This window comes from Rhyacophila brunnea, unplaced genomic scaffold (genome assembly GCF_057557595.1).
Source record: "Rhyacophila brunnea isolate RB1 unplaced genomic scaffold, BYU_Rbru_1.0 scaffold_6, whole genome shotgun sequence".
NCBI lineage: Eukaryota > Metazoa > Arthropoda > Insecta > Trichoptera > Rhyacophilidae > Rhyacophila > Rhyacophila brunnea.
The window spans coordinates 30,562,641-30,580,572 of NW_028233276.1; the positions used below are offsets into that span (position 1 = coordinate 30,562,641).

The 17,932-nt window shown below is 34.1% G+C and overlaps 1 non-coding gene and 1 pseudogene across 2 annotated transcripts; one reads left to right on the top strand and one right to left on the bottom strand.

Annotated features, from left to right (window-relative positions):
• The first annotated feature begins 87 nt into the window (after nucleotides 1–87).
• On the top strand, nucleotides 88–16,787 carry LOC147065526 (acidic amino acid decarboxylase GADL1-like; annotated as a pseudogene). The gene is made up of 8 exons (XR_015071792.1): nucleotides 88–252; nucleotides 3,287–3,476; nucleotides 7,043–7,271; nucleotides 8,523–8,774; nucleotides 13,012–13,076; nucleotides 13,634–13,823; nucleotides 14,627–14,860; nucleotides 16,296–16,787. The product of XR_015071792.1 is annotated as an acidic amino acid decarboxylase GADL1-like (transcript).
• A 595-nt stretch (nucleotides 16,788–17,382) lies between these two features.
• Nucleotides 17,383–17,455, bottom strand: TRNAV-UAC (transfer RNA valine (anticodon UAC)). The gene has a single exon. It is a non-coding gene; the product is annotated as a tRNA-Val (tRNA).
• Between the last annotated feature and the right edge of the window lie 477 nt (nucleotides 17,456–17,932).

Genomic DNA, 17,932 nt, shown 5'->3' on the forward strand with positions numbered 1-17,932 from the left:
TTTTATTCATGAACTACAAACAGTTCGAATCATAAAGTCCTTAGACCGTGTTTGTAAACCGTGATGTTAAAGACTAGTGATAAATAAACCGTTTCATAAATAACAAGTGCTAACTGTAACTCCTCAATAATGGATCGAGATGGAGTTGAATTTTTAGATTCCATTCCAACCATTTTAAAAGACGCGGGTGTTTATGGACCAAAGAAAGATGATATCGACGTTGTTACTTTTGAACATCCTTTGGATCTACAGGTAAGATAATCAAAATAAATGTTGTCTGTACTCTTTTAATTTACTAGTGAAATTATTCTGGCTACATCTGGTATATAGAAGTTATTTTTAATTTTACATTTTCTTTTATTTATTCTTAAAAATATATCACTGAAGAAAATACTAAAGATTCTTTTGTAAAATCGAGATTATTTTTCTACACAATAATATTATGTTCGTTGCATTAGGGATACATCGCAATATTATATTGAGCTACGTAAATAAATATTGGAATACAATTATAAGATGCCATAACCATGACTATAAATAATGTGAGTACTTAATAATTTTCCTAGATCGAACCAAAATAATAAATCAATTTAGTAATTGAATTATATTACTTTCTACATACTTACTTTACCCAATCATGCCCCAATATTGGGGGATAGGGAAAGTACAAGGTCGCCCCATTTCCCTCGGTCCATCCCCAAATCTCGCGCCTTCCGCCATGCGATACCTGCAGCGCGTAGATCGCTTTTGTAGCATCGCTGCAGGGTGAGGGAGGGCCGGACATGGCGACGGAACCCTTAAGGTTGTGCCCAATGACATTATGTCATTGGTTGTGCCACAATTATATTACGTATTAATAAATACCTTGATGATTCATATTTCTACATAATTACTGGTAAGCAGTGGCTGCATCATGAAAGCATGGGTATTTGTTACTAATTGACTTTAAACTATGAAAAAATAGAGGTGTAAAAAATCCTAGCAACATAATATTCATTGGGGTACTTATTTTAAACATGCCCCCCAACAAGTGGGGTCTAACGTACTATTTATAATATTGCAGACATGGGCAAATGCGGCTCTTCATTGGCTCCCAATATCTCTTGATAAAAATATAGGTATTTTCTTTCCCCATTATACTTGTATTTTCGCGGGTTTTCCTTTCTAAATGTGACAATGGTGTGACTCTTTGTATATATGAAAATCCAGAATGTGGCTCTCGTTGACCTCATGTATGCCCATCCTTGCAATATTGCCATGGAAAAGACTCAAAAATATCTAGCTGATAAGATTGTATTGAAAGACTAGTAATTTTATTTAGAGTCGGTTTATTAAAAAAAAAAAAACGGGAACGATGACATTTCCAGTTCATCATTGAATTTACTAACTTACAATATAGAAAAGGACATTGGAGAGTTTTTTTTCACATATTATTAATATTATAATGATTGAGCATATTATGTAGCAATAAAACGATAAGATAAAGATATACCAACCAAACAATATAAAATGAAATTACAAGTACATATAGCGTTTTATTGCTGAATTAACTGATAAAGTATATTTCAATAAATTATTATTAATTAATAGGTAAATACGCGTAGCCATAATAATATTACTGTAGGTACATATCATATACAACTATGCCAGTCTATTGTGTTTTTCGTACATCAAGGGGTTGTGGATTATTTTTATCAAATTCATTTACTAATTATCTATAGGTACAATAAGTAAAATTTTACTACGAACTATTGTAAATGGTTTTCAAAAAATATTTAATGGCTTTAATCTTCTGAGAACAGTCCTTCAATTCACAATCAATAACTTGTAATTTAGTTCACTAAATTAAAATTAAAATACTTATGCATAAAATAAATTTGTAGTTTATCAAAATGGCTGGTCGGAAACGTCAGAGTTAAATGCATAATTTTAGGTTGACATTTTTTTGAATTATCTGCATAAGGCATAGAATATATTGTCTATATGTATTATATTTATTATATACATTTCTATCGAATCAAATCAACAATTATTAAGGCTATACTTCAGCTGGGGCACGGTCTAAAACGATCGTGACTACGCGACGCGAAGATTGTGCAAATGACGCGTGCAGAACAAAACATAATTTGTCATAAAAATTCAACATGCGTCCATTTAATGGTATGTTTATTGTTCTATTACTAATAATAATAATATATTCATTGACATGTTTTCTTTTTTAAGTAAATGGGTAACGTTTTTTAGTCATATATACACGATTTAAGAATTGATTCCCCCGTCGCCATCACAAAACAAATTGACGTGTTCACAGCTCGACTTTCGCTCTCCGATTGCCAGCCAGTCCGAAATTTCGTCGCACCTATACTTAGTTGAAAATTATTTGCCGTTTCACTGAAGTACCGTCTTAATATATCAACAAATCGCCAATAATTATTTCAGTGTGCATATTGCAATAAAAATGTATTTAAAAAATATTTTCGTATTCCGCAATAATTGCAAAAAAATAATACCCACCCTTTCGTCAGACAGAAACTTCAGCACTGATAAAAATGTTATTGCTCTTTTTGTATAATAAAATATTGAATGCATTGAAAAAAACGCATTTTACGGTTATCAGAGATGCCAATACCTAAACGTCCTAAACAATAGTTTTAATAAAATGAATCTCACAAAATCACCGGTATTCACATTTCCAAAAACTAGCTACCCCTACGCTATATTATTTATATCTAAGTATATTGTATTATATGTTATCACTGTTATCAGTTATCACCTAGATATTTATCTACATTATGTGTACTTATTTCATCATTATTATCAGTGGTGGTCGGTCCACTGCTGGATGAAGGCCTCTTCTAGCTCCCTCCATTTCTCAGTCCCCAGTTCTTCTCTGCCACATATATACATCCATCAAACTTTATGAGTTCGTCTATCCAGCGGTTTTTAAGGCGTACCTGTGGGCGTTTAGTGTCCCAAGGGTACTACTGTAAGACGGGACTTATCCAGCTATTGTCCACTCGCCGAGCGACATGTCCAGCACATTGCTATTTCATCTGCTTAGCGACACTATCATATCGCGTCCTCTTGTCTGCTTCCTTATACATTGGCTTATTATGTGATCTTTCTTTGCCACGTTGCGCTACTCGTATTTTTGTTTCACACGCATACGTAAGCGTTGGTAGGATACATTGGCAGGTCACTTTTGAAGATACTATTCAGGCGTCCCTGTCGTCTGAGATAGACCTAGTCTTGTCGTAGTGTACTTATTTATTACTATCGATTACAGAAAATCCTGAATCTCTCCCTGAGAACTGCCCGGAAGGATCGCCAGACGAAGAATTGAGTGCATTCTGCAAAGCAGTGATCAAGTACAGCGTCAAAACGGGCCATTGCCACTTCCACAATCAACTCTACGCAGGGGTTGACAATTACGCCCTGGCCGGATCATGGATAACGGAGGCTTTGAATACCAGTCAGTAAGTGGAAAAGTACATCATATCCTATAACAACTCCATATCCAAGGACACCTCCAAGAATCATCCGATACATAGCCACAGATGTACTTATAAATAATTAGGTACCTAATAGATTTTGGCCGTTTGGGAAGAATGATGCGGAGACAATTTTCTTTTAAATTTTATGTCGAATCGGTTGCGTCATTTCGCTGCTGGTTCGATCCTAAAAAGATCATAATATGGGCCTCCACAGAGTGACGGTTGTATTAACTGATTTTTGTTTTTACGAGAAATTGAAGTTAGCCACTTGCTCAACCTGTTAGGTTCATTCTCTCCAAACACAATAAAACCAAAAACAGCATGTGGATTTGCCAGACTCGGGATTCGAACTCGAGATCCACAACATTATAACTCATTAAATATAATCTGTACATACATACCTATATCCTGAAGTCGCTGACTGGCGAAATACGGATTGTTAAACCCCCTAAGTAGGTACCCATATGAAACATCCCTGTTATCAATTATAATTACTATTAAACTTTTCAAATTAAACAGGTAGTAGGTAAATCAATATAAAAGGGTCATTGCATCGATTACTTATACGTAGGCATGTATTATTTTAGAAAAGAAAAATCTAAAAAGTCAAATTTCTCAGTAATACAATAACGTTGATTGAACTATAAAATGTAGACAAACAACTCTCATGCTTTCAAGTGTGACTGGACAGATCAGGTATTAATTAATTTGCGGACTTTACTGTTTACGGTCATTTTCATCACCATAGGGCATAGGAAAATCACGCACTCTGGTGCACGCCAATGAAACTATTGGGACACAGAAAAATGGCTAGGGAAAATTGCTTAGGAAAATTAGTAGTTAATAGTTTTTTTTATTGATTTTTAAGGCGGCGGGAGGAGGCTGGGTTAAGAATATGTAGCAAGAGTAGCAGGTGCCACTGACTTCCACGTTTATTCCGCCTACTACTTATAATAGTTTCGTCGTTTCAACCGCAGTTTTCTAGATACATTCGCCATATTAGATAGTCCGCATTTTTAGTCTATCGATAAACACCTGGCTTGCAGGTATAACTAAGTAACTAAGGGTGTTCACCTACGAGCTATTGCGAGCTGCAACATCTACAAGTGATTATGGGATGCGGAGGGCTTAAACGGTCATAATTATTTTTCGGATCGTTAGTGTCCGTTTGCGTCGTCCGCACTTTCTTGTCATTTAGACATGCTGGATCGGATTATTAAATCAAACATTGTACTTATACCTCAAATAGTTGCTTCAATTTATGAATGCCACGGGGCTCCCAGTGGCCACAGGTTTAGCGTATCATATATTAGCGAGAGGAGCGGGGGCAACCCTTTCATAACGCAGTTCATGACGATAAATCAGTGTATTCAACTAATATACTAACCATTCGCACCAAAGACATTTAAGTCCAAGACATTTATAATACTAGCAAAAAACTCCGGAAACACACGCCTTCATCAAACTCACTCGAAGTGACAAAAAAATCAAATCTACCAATTATCTAAAAATAACGCTTTTGAGGCTCTTTCCCCTTGGCCATAGTCATTGATCCACCCTCCGTCAGGGGGCTTCGCGTCATCTCAATCTCCATTGAAACCTACGTAGTAGAATACGTACCTAATTAGGTATCTAAATAGCGCTAATACATCTTGTAAAACTACGCACCATTTAGGTTGGAAGGTACTCAATTGTTTATCAGAATATAGACTTGCTTTTAATCGCAGAAATTTATGGCTTTTATACTTTTTAAATAATAAATCTTCTCATTGCACTTTGACTAATTGCATTGATCTCTAACTCGAAGTGATAAATGAACAATATTACAATGCTGAAATATGCAATGAAATCTCATAAAATAGGTTAACAACCGAACAGATAATAATAATATATTTTACACATTATTTCATTAGTTCTTTGTGATAGGAGTTAATGTATACATGCTAATTAATTAATTAAGCACGTATATAATAATATGCAGGCTCATATACAGAAACGCAGTGGCGCATGTGCAAAATTAAATTTGGTCAATTTTCAATTATCTCGACTATTTATTTAGTATTCCAAGTCACCCCCACCCCAGTCAATACTTTCTAGACAAAATTCATAAGCAATAATTATTATGTGCACGTTTTTATATAACTCTCTAATAAAGAAACTTTGTGATGAAGGCATTTGCTGTGGCAAATAGGCCATCCATCGACTGAAACCGTATGCGGTTTCGAACCGTGTGCCATACTAAGCTTATCTTTTCTGTTCATGGAAATATATTTTCACAAAGTATATTATAAGCATCTGATCGTATTCGTTTATACCATACACTTACACTTACAAATTTAGTGAAAACATATTTTCATGAATAAAAATCATAAGTTTAGTATGTATGTATGTATTAGTATGGCACACGGATCTAAGCCGCATACGGTTTCAGTCCATTCAAAATCGACCAAATATAAACTTTTTTTCCAAAAATTGTAATATGAAGGGATTGCAATCCCGGAGTTTTGGGATTAGCACTTTCGTTCCCAAATTTGGAATCCTGGAATTGGTGAATGTATGTACATATATGAAATTTTGCTTGTTAGAAAATAGAAAAAAATCCCTAGAAATAATCGAATTTAAGGACATTTTTCATTGATGTTGAGTAGAGAAAAGGTTGTGTAGTAATAAAAAGATCCCGTAATTCTAAGAACATAAGTACCTTCCCAAATACTACCCTTTCTTGTTTCACGTCTATTTTATGATAATCTTCAAAATAATATTTTTTGATCAATTTTGCATTAACAGTAGGTATTTAGCAGCCATATCGCCCACGATATTTTTCCGTTCATATTAATATTTTTATATTTAGAAACTGTCATTCGCTTTAATAAATTGTATTTAGTTCAGGAAGATATGCTATTTTTGACAAAAGTTAACGATCAATAAATCAAGCTTGAATGTAAACCCTATTGGCAACTCACATAATTATTATAGGCAAGTACGAGTATTATAGGTGAAGCTATTTTTTTCATTATTTGTTAACGTATTAATTTTAGCCCGCTACTGTACTTACCATCATGGTAATTTAACCGTAAACTGTTGCCAAAATAAATTTTGCATATAAATACACCTGGAAAAATAAGTAGGTTACCTATTCAATATACTCGTATTACCAAATTCAACAATGACACAGTTAAAACAAGTGAAAATCGATATGAGAATTTCGTTAAAAATAATGTTCGTACAGTAAATTAATAAATAATAATGTATCTACTCGGGAATCCAATCCCGGGATCCCGAATCCTGGGATCCTGGACAATTTTCGATACCTATGAATCCCGGGATTATTAAACATAAACCCGAAAATTTTGTAGCTGTGCGTAGTTTGACTACAAGATTAATAATTGATAAACTGTTTAGTTAACAACAAGCCTGCCTACCCCACTATTTTATACATACTTACATTGAAAAAAAACACCAGGACGCAGTAAAACGAAACATTGTGAAACCCATAAGAATAAGTTGCTACCTATTATTAATATGTCCACAAACTTTACTAAATCTAGGTACACATTCGAGGTGGCCCCCGCGTTCACCTTGGCAGAGCAGGCTGTTCTCCAGCGTTCAGCCAAGTTGTTCGGATATCCCGATGGAAGTGGCGACGGAATCTTTTGCCCCGGAGGCAGTATCTCCAACATGTACGGAATGGTGATCGCCCGGCACAGCAAGTTTCCACAAATCAAAGAAGATGGGGTATCAAGTATTCCTCGATTGGCAGCGTTCACTTCGGAAGATGTTAGTAAATAAATTTTAATCCTGACATAATAACAAATACTTCTGGTTACTGCATTGCCCATAAGTACATGACCATGTATTATTAAATGACTAATTATTAATAATATACCTATAACATCATTCAGATTACAGAAACCTATAAATTTGCACTGGTTTTCCTATGTCACACGTGCCACGTTTTGCATGCATAGAAATTCTGCTACACACGAAAGAATACCTATAAAACCTCTATGCGAATGACGCAAAGATCCCGGAATTTTATATAGTGAAACAATTATTAAGAGATAGAAAGAATCCGGAAGAGATAAAAAACGTCTGTGCTCTGAATCGGAATGGAATTTTTTAGACACGGTAATCATTATTATAATTAATATAGGACATACTAGGTAATATACCTATCGTGAGCATCGGTTAGGGAGCTCTGAAAGGACATTACAATAAATATTGTAACGAGCTATCAGTCCCTCAATCACAGAAAAAGCCCTCCTGTAGATACTGCCTATAATAATTTAAGTAATTCCACATTATTCAATATACACGGATGCGCTAATCAAGAGTGTTGACGGTGCGTAGCAACCGGGCGTCAGTATTCAGGGGATGGCAAAATACCTGAAAACCACTTTTAAATATATTAAATTCTTAATCATAACTGAATCTTATGTTAAAATATAGTTAAGTTCCTATGTATATTACGTATCGCCAAAGGGCACCTCCTACAAATGGGCGACGAATCGTAAAATGCATGCAAAATATATTTTTAAATTCCTATTCTAATGCTAATTCATGACAGTTGTATGGTCGAATATACGCTTGGATCGTCATGGGCTAATAATATTAATAATATCGTGAACTCCTAAAAACATCTTATCCAATCAAAAACTTAATATGTATTTTTAATTTAACAATAATCCGCTTTCTTTTTTGTTCGGAAAATCACTTATCATTTCATTAAAATATATATTTTTTAAATATAATTTCAGACTATAAATATTGTCATTCGGTCGTAATTATTTATTTCGAAAATATTTTTCACTCATGTTAATGTTCACAATTTAGTTGCAGGCATATTGAGAAAAAATCTTAAGGCGATTTGAATGTTTGTAGAAATGATGTGAAATTTGGCATATTCTATTCTTATATATTCTTTTGGCATATTTTTTGTCGTGGATTTACGAATGTTAATAATTAAAGTAGAATAGTTATCCCCATATCGGCCATATCACATGCACTACATTGAGTACTTTTTTTCAGAGTCATTATTCTTTCCTCAAAGCATCTCACTGGCTCGGACTTGGGACCAAGAGTCTTTTTAAAGTCCGCACAGACGACAGGGGTCGAATGATCCCCGAAGAACTGAAAGCAGCTCTGAAGAAGGCTAAGGAACAAGGATTTACACCATTCTTTGTCAACGCTACCGCAGGAACCACAGTTTTGGGTGCTTTCGATCCCTTCAGTGATATTGCTGATATTTGCCAGGATCAGAATATTTGGATGCATGTCGATGTAAGTAGATAGGTATTCATCTTAAAATTCCAATTCTGGTTTTATAATATCGTTTGAACATTGAATTCAATATTATATCCACTGTTCGAATATAATATAATAATAATAATGTCAGGGTGGAATTCCTAGTATGATACAATTTGGCAATGCCTACCGCAGAGACCAAAACGGTTCACTTATATAGGATAAACCGATTCAATTGATAAGCAACAATTATTATAAAAGCTATGTTCCCTCACAACATGCTAGGAATGAACTGACAATAATTACAAGATAAAAATAACTTTTTATATAAGTACCTACAACGTTTTTAAATTTTCTGTTGAATCATATAAACTTAACTTGACTAGTTTAAACGATCAAAAAAATTTGAACTTGATAGAAATAATACTGAAATGTCATATTGATTTCCATAGTAACGCACGTATATATTAATATTAATAATTTAGTCGCTAGGACCACCTCCCGCAACCAATAATAGTGTATTCGATTACGGATTTCTTCCGAAATAACTTTTCATACAAAACAGAATTAACTGAAAATGAAATCAATTCTACTTAAAGATGGCTAAAAGTATTAAAAAATGCATTGGCATCGTGTTCTGATATATTCTAAAAGTTTCAAATGTCTAGCTAGTCGAGCAGTTAGTTAAAAATCGATTTCAAGATTTGTACCGGACAAACAACCACCGGACTAATAAGAATACGAGCTAAGAAAAACGTTGTAATTATAATAAAAAATAATACATAGGTACAATCAAGTTGTCTCAAAAGTATTTTTATTTTTGCCCCACAAGAACTAATTCTGTTTTTGTGAGATACAGTTTTCTTTCTGTTTTCTCATATAAAGCTGCTTGTTTTATTCAACGAATAATTTACAATATTTTTTATATATCTAGGTACTTACAGGGCTCGAAATGGACCGGAACGCACCGGAGCGCCGTTCCGGTTCGTAAAATCACCAAAATTATCGCTCCGTCTCGTGGACAGTGAGCTAGATTTGCCATTTAACGTAAAAATCTTTGTTATTCAAAATATCTATCATATAAAATATATCATTTAAAATATCTATATTATCTTAAAAAAGTTTGTCCACATTGGTAACCTCATTAAATTTCACGATAATTATCAAAATTTCTTTGACCAAAAATTATTTTAATCGAAATTTAATGAAGTTGTCAGCAACTTGTTGCCAATGTGGACACGGCATAACACACTTATTTTTATAAAATACACAAGCAATTAGATAACTATGTTAACATTTTCATAAAATATTGAGCGCTCCGGTTCGGCGCTGGGTACTTACATAATATGTTCATAATTTAAAAAAATATATATTGTGGCAATTTGATAATCGTTGCATGTACTACCTACTAGTTAATGTAGTCGTAATTAGGTAGGATGCAGGTGGCTCAATTGGTAAATCACATTAACCGGAATCCAATGGATGCGAATTCGAGTCCCGCTCGGCGTTGAATTTTTTCTAGTAGGTATATTTCTGAGGCATTTTCAAATTACGTATGAACATAATGTATTTTAATTATTCTGTGAATTACATTGAATTACCTCCTATTTTATAGTAATCATTATATGTACTGGATCACATAATATTGGTTTAATGTGCCATGGCATGTCTTTGACTTCTATTCAAGTTACCATTTTCGGTCTGATATTCAGTGGGATGAAGGTAATAATTAAAATACTGGCTTTTTCAAATGCGCGAGAGGAAATGTGCGACATTCTTTAATGCTGAGAATTTATTTAATTTAAATATAACGTCGGTACCTACATACATGTATAGACGGTTTAACATTCTGAGTGTAGTCACAAGTATAGTTTGACATATTAACTAACATACAAATAAAATAATAAGATTCGCTGGTATTCTGATAGGTAGGTACATTCAGTCACCTCTTTTTTATCTATGGTCAATAATATACCTTGCCACAAAAATCTGCATTATACACCTTTACACGTGCATAGATATACTGCCAGCAATAGTGCGTACTGCGTATATCGCGGCCATAACAAGACATTGTAGTGGAAACATGTATTATCCTGCAGTTGGCAAGATTGCATACATGAATCAAAAAATTTCGATGGCTTCTGAATTATAACGCCTGAGGTACACGTGAATGGACATGTACTGGCGGCAATAGTGCTTATTTTAAACTATTGTGACAATAACTGTTTACACGTAAAAGTGCTGCCTGTCTCTCCAATGAGTGGGCGAGACGCGATGTTATCATTTTATGGTATCTACTGTTTCGTACTATTTGACAGCTAGTGAAAATCGGCCAACCTGAAAATTCGTTCGAAGTTCGTTTTTTTGCCGGCAGGTTCGCCACTATCATTCTACTGGGCAGGCGCAGATTGAAATAGTCTTACTGTCACATGAAAATTCAGAAGCTTCCTAACTTGTTTGATTCATGGATGCAATCTTGCCAACTACAAGATAATACATGTTTACCCATACATTTTCTTACTGTCAACAGTAAATTCATGCACGTGTAAAGGGGGTATAATTTAGAAGCTTCCGAACATTTTTGATCAATGCATGCAAACTTGCCAACTACAGGATAATACATGTTTACACTGCATTTCTTGTTATGGCCGCGATATACGCACTATTGCTGGCAGTAAATCCATGCACATGTACGGGCGCTATTATACTCTATTGCACTATAGGTATAATTATATGAAATAATTGACAACTATTTTTATGTTGGTAATAATCAGATAATATATATTATAGTAGATAGCTTTAACGCATTGTACCTAGATATCCTAAAACTTTTGTCATGGGATGGTAATTCACTTAAAACCATTGGATGACACCATTACCGTCTTTGCCAGTCACAGAATAATACTATTATTAAGTAAACACTATAAATAACGGTAATTTTGATAAAGTAAAGTAATGCACTTAAATTCATTTCCCGTTCAACAAAACAATGAGATTATAGCTGTACCTACCTACATATGTTGTAAATTTTATAAATTTGCTTATCACATCAGACAGTGGGTACTACCTTGAGTACTCAAACGCAATGCGAATGGGCAACAATGACATAAAAGTGAAATAAAATTAACACATCCGTTTTAATTGAACCAACTAAATGTGTCACCCAGTGGGTGGCGTGTTATGCTGATTGGGTATCAGGTTGCGAGTTCGGTTAGAGATGGCCCACATATGTACCGCAAGTTTTCCCCATAAACGCTGCAGCTTACAGTGAACTGCAATAACCAGTAACTATGAAAAGTTACCGCAATCTGCTGCAAGCACAATTCATCTTTCTATAATTTTTCATCAATTTTAATGTAATTAATTAGGTATATAGTTTAGTTTGTATATGGATCCGACTATAGAAGATCCCATCATCCCCTGAATAAAGCAATGTATTTTCAACTTATCCATGTGAAAAGTCTGTTGAGTCACCTAACTGACCTAACTACTAGATTCTGTGGGGTGCATAATTATGATGTTTCGTCTGCAGACCCCGTTTGGGTCCAATAGAGCTGCCTACTCTAGAGGGTTTCGCGTATATTATTTTGTGAGGGGTATTATACTTACAATAAAACCTACATAATTGGGAATTTTCTTAACGAAGGGCCTCGCGTCTACACTCTACATCAGTGGTCCCCAACCCCCGATCCGCGGACCGGTACCGTTACATGGATCAAATGGTACCGGGCCGCCCAAGGAGCATTAAATTATTTCCATTTTATTTACTGTGGTATATTTCTCTCGAGATTGTGCGACTTGAAATGTTAAATCACTTCTTCAAATTTGATCTTTTTTCATTCACGAATGCCAGAAGTTGAAAGTGCCAAAAATCACAAATTCGTTTCTCCTGTAAAGTTGTCATTTTGGATATGCCGTAGTATACAGAGTTTATATTAATTTTTTGGTGTAACTTTAAGTATTTTATTTTGAAGGCATGTTTAAATATTATAAAATATATAAAATTATTAAATCAAAACAATATAAAATATAAACAATCAACGTCTCCCCTGAGTGGGCCGCGGTAAAATTATCAAACGTTCACCGGTGCGCGGCGATAAAAATGTTGGGACCACTGCTCTTCATGATCCAGTCGAGGTTTGCATTTGCTAGGACTGGGTCTGTTCTTTTGAAACAGAAATAGTAAAAAAAATACTCGGTGGACCTATTAACATTAAAAATAATTTTGTGCATTACATAATTATTATTAATTATCATTATTTTGATGTTTTAGGCCTGCTGGGGTGGAACTCTCTTATTCTCGGAAAAACATAAAAATGTTTTGAAAGGAGTTCACAGGTAACTGAAGTTTTTTTTTGTATCGTCAATATAACAATATAAAATAAATTACCGAATGGAGGATTCATGAATTAATTTTCCGTGTTCCAATTTTGATGTTTCTTGAACATTACGTCTCTGTTCTGGCAGAACACACTAACTGGAGAATACTAGTTTTGAGTAATTTGACTTTGAAGTTGTTAAAAAGTTTGAAATAATGGTCTATCATGTGAGTTTATTAACACAATGCTTACGGGCCCTTTTAATTAATTTTGTAATTAACGTGTTAATTTGCATTTGAAAAGTAATTAGCAAAAACACAATTGTGTGCGGCCCGTAAGCTATGGGTTAAGTAATCGTAAAAAGGATGACTTTAAAATAAAGACTGTTTATTTATTAAGAAGGTTTCCAGACGGTAAAGTTTGAAATAAGGAACATTTTGGTACTAACTGAATATATCATTTTTTCGAATTAGTGTCTTCTGCCAGAACAGTGACGATTACGTCTCCTGAAACATGCTTTTCAACGTCATGAAATTGTTATGTTTTAATACATTGTTATATTGCATTATATTCTAGGGCTGACTCCATATCCTGGAATCCTCACAAAATGCTCGGTGCTCCTCTTCAATGTTCGATTTTTCTAGTAAAGCACAAGAATCTGATGCACAATGCTAATTCAGCCGCGGCTCATTATCTTTTTCAACAAGACAAATTTTATGACGTCTCTTATGATACCGGAGACAAAAGTGTCCAATGCGGAAGAAAGGTGCGTTATTAAACTAATATTATACACCCAAAACAAAGAATTTGGACCGTAGAAGAAGCGTTTCGTCAACATATTATTATTTCGTCCAAATCAACATACGTATCAGGCAGTGGCATAGCAAGGGGCGGGCGTGCGGGGCAACCGCCTCGGGCGCAATCCAGGTGAGGTCGCAAAAGTGAGTTTCGCTGGAACATTTTCAGAAACACTGGTCAACGAAATATTTGTATGTGCACATTTCAATTTGAATATCAACAGAAGTGTCATTGCAAATTTTAAAAAATCGCCCGCAGCGCAAATATCCTCAAAATATATTTATTATCTATAAAAATAGTTTTCTATCACTGTTATTTGATTGTTAACCACTCTTGTCTATTCTTCATGTTGAAAATTCACTGTGTTTTATTACTTATTATTTATAAACAAACATAATATGATTATGTAGAGATCTACGATTATTATACTTACATACAAAAAAATGTCGGCGATCTTTGATTTTTTTTTCAGGTATTAGGAAGTCGTCAATTTTTAAGACATTATTATTAAGTATGGGTTATTTACGTACAACTGTGCATAAATTTTGTATTATGTGAAGGGCGCATTTTTTGTTTCTGCCCCGGGCGCGTAAACACCTTTCTACGCTCCTGGTATATAGCAGTGATTGCCAAATCGTCGCTCACGAGAGCTCGTGTACGATATGGATAAGGGTCACGACTTCAAGTAAACTTCCAAATTATTTTTGATCACTTTTCCTTTAAACTTAACATCAAAAACAAATAATTAATGAGACTGATCGAAAATTACAGGTGGATGCATTTAAACTATGGCTGATGTGGCGAGCTCGTGGTGACAGTGGATTGCGTTCTCTCGTGGATAATGCCATGTCATGCGCGGAATATTTCAAAACCAAGATTACGGGACGGCCGGGATTCGAACTTATCAACCCAGACAACCAATGCACCAATATATGCTTCTGGTATATCCCTCCAGCGATGAGAGGTGAACGAAGAAGTCAAGATTGGTGGGAGAGATTGCACATGGTATAATAACATGATAATATAACTATATATTTATATTTCTTAATTACCAACCTCCATAAAAATATGATGGAGTCAAACAAATAGAAGAAAAAAATCATCACAATTTCCGAGTCACAATACCAAAACTCCTTTTAAACTATCTGAGAATTACGAAAATCTTTCACATTTCCAGGATATCAAATACTGTTTCTTTTTAATTCTACGGATCGGTAATGGTTTGCATTATAATTTAAATAATAAATCCATTAACATAACTTTACGATTTAAACTCTAAACCTAGAATACCCAACCCATGGATGCATGGATCGCATCCACCACGATGCCGCCAGCGAGCAACTGAGTGATTCAATATCAATTTCAATTTTGTTCGTCGATTCGACATTTTTATCAAAAATTATGGATCTCTTTGTGATGAAATTTAATACGTATTTACATTAAATTTATATTGTGTAAAATTGATATAGGTACCTACATATTATATAACAGTGACGTCCCCGGGCAAAGTGACGCCCTTATGTAGACTTAGAATGCTGCTCCCTTTCATTTTTAATTGTCTTCAAAATGAGTGAAAAAAGCGAATAGATCGGAAATAAAATTTTGAAGGAAGAGGATTGTTTTTAGAATCACCGAGGAAGGGCCTTTCATGATTTTTCCATAGGGGCTCAATATTTCTAACTACGCCACTGGTATTCGACTGGACCGCGACTAGAAATCGGTTTACACGTCCTGCCGACCGCCAATTAATTATTAAGGATGAGTATTTCGGCAGCTACATCAAAACTTATCATGGTATTTTGTGCGTTTGGATTGATTTGTACCTATATTTTATGTTTTCGCGGGCGATAGGGAATTTTCCTGGTCCAACGGTTGAAAACCACTGCGAAAGAGTGTCAATATTGAGCAACATTTTATATTTTAATGACAAACAATAGTAGTTATAGTTCAAAGATATGATCGTATTGCTAACTCATGGGAAGCCCGTGGAGCAGAACTAACCTGCCATTGGTGATGCCAATTGGGAGGGCAATAACTCTGTTCAACCAAATTGCTTCGGATGTTGATATATTCCATCTACGTGAGAATGAGTATAGGGGGATGTTATTTTATAAATTCTTAAAATAGGGTCTGCTTAACTCATCCGGTGTACTTCCTTGTACCTATATACTTCATATTTTTTGTATTTACACATTTATACTGTAGAATAACTTAATATTGCATAATTACAGTATTACATAATACTGTTTTAATAATATTTCTTTGTTTCTAAATGTCATGTTGTGAACGTCTTAAACTTATAATTTGTAATGTCCACAATATGTAAAATAAATTAAAATTGAATAAAAATAAATATTTTGAGCAGCATTGCCTTATTCAAGGCGAAAACCATTGTCAACAAAGTAATAAGTTACGAAATAATTAATTTTCTTTTGCTTAGGTGGCTCCAAAAATGAAGGAACAAATGATACTGGCCGGCACCATGATGATCGGTTACACGCCTATGGACCACAAGGGGTTGAAGAACTTCTTCAGGGTAATATCCACATGCCACCCACCGCCTACGCAGAAATCAATGGACTATATTGTAGACGAAATTGAAAAGTTCGGCGAACATGTTACTGTTTAATCATATAAAATATGTATGAAAAGCAGATATTGTATTAAGGTAGGCTTACAAAAATATATGTTTTATACGAGTATGTTACTATTAACTTAGTGAATTAACCTAATGAAAACAGAATATGGTTTCAAAATAGAACCAACAAAAATAATCTTATTTATCAAAATTCTCATATTTTTTTATTTTAACTGGATTTTACATTAGGTAGGTACCTACGCATTTACAACAAAGTTTATGAATTATCGATGTTGACACCTGTTTTTGACTACCTATAAATCTATATATTCGGGTATCTACCTATCCTCCAACTCCAACGATTGCGATCCTCAGTCATGAAAATGGCGACGAGGAATAGAGGTCTTTGGATTGTTATCAGGGTAGGTAGGGTATTTATGTTACGTACCTATTCTGAAAATTTCTGACACAGCTATACCAACCACTGTCGTAGTTTTTGTATTTCAGACAATAAAAATTAGTTGCCATGGCAATACAATTAATATACCTATCTACCTCTAAATTTAAAAAAAATGTACAGTGTGGTTATAAATTGTAATGAATAATATGTACTCATATTAGGGAGGTATTATTTTCATTAAGTAGGTAGGTAGGTACAGGTAATCAAAGATATTGGATATATGTAATGCACAATTTTATTGAATAATTAGTTGTGGTATTGTGAACCTAGTAGTTCATGGTCTCCCTCATTATCTGTAAATAGTTTAATAAATATAATAAAATACCTAATATTATAAAATAACATTTTAAAAAAGTGAATCTAGTTTTATTAAATTTTTATTAACTTGTACATTCCCGAAACACATTAGGTTTATTCTACATGGAATTTTGTAATCAATCAATTTTATTATAAACTATTAAAAATAGTATTAGGTTGAAAAGCAAAAAGTGGTTCCGGCCGGGATCGAACCGGCGACCTTCTGCGTGTAAAGCAGACGTGATAACCGCTACACTACGGAACCGTTGCGTCGGTGGACAAATTAAACGTATATATGATACAATGTAATAAATACTTGAATAAGACCAAAAATACATCTACGTAGAAATCGAGACAAATAATATTATTATGTACCTAACGTAAATATGTATGAACATTCTATAAAAACTATTGTAAATTAATTCTTTTTTGGTTTTTTGGAATATTTCACTGCTCAATTGAAGACATTTTTTCAAATATCCGTTTTATTGTAGGTGGGTACTTATTTATTTTTAAATACCTACTTACACAATCTCCTAATTAATGCACATGCCTTTATATTTAAAAAAACGATTCATTTTCGAAATAAAAAAAAAACAATTTGTTTGGTTATAATTTTGATTGTGGCATTATTTTTCATAGTTGACAAAAACACGGCATCTTACGGCGGCCGAAAGCATTCTTGCTTTGCAATCATGACAAATCAAAATAAATTCATCGCAGGGTATCGTGGTTTACGTTT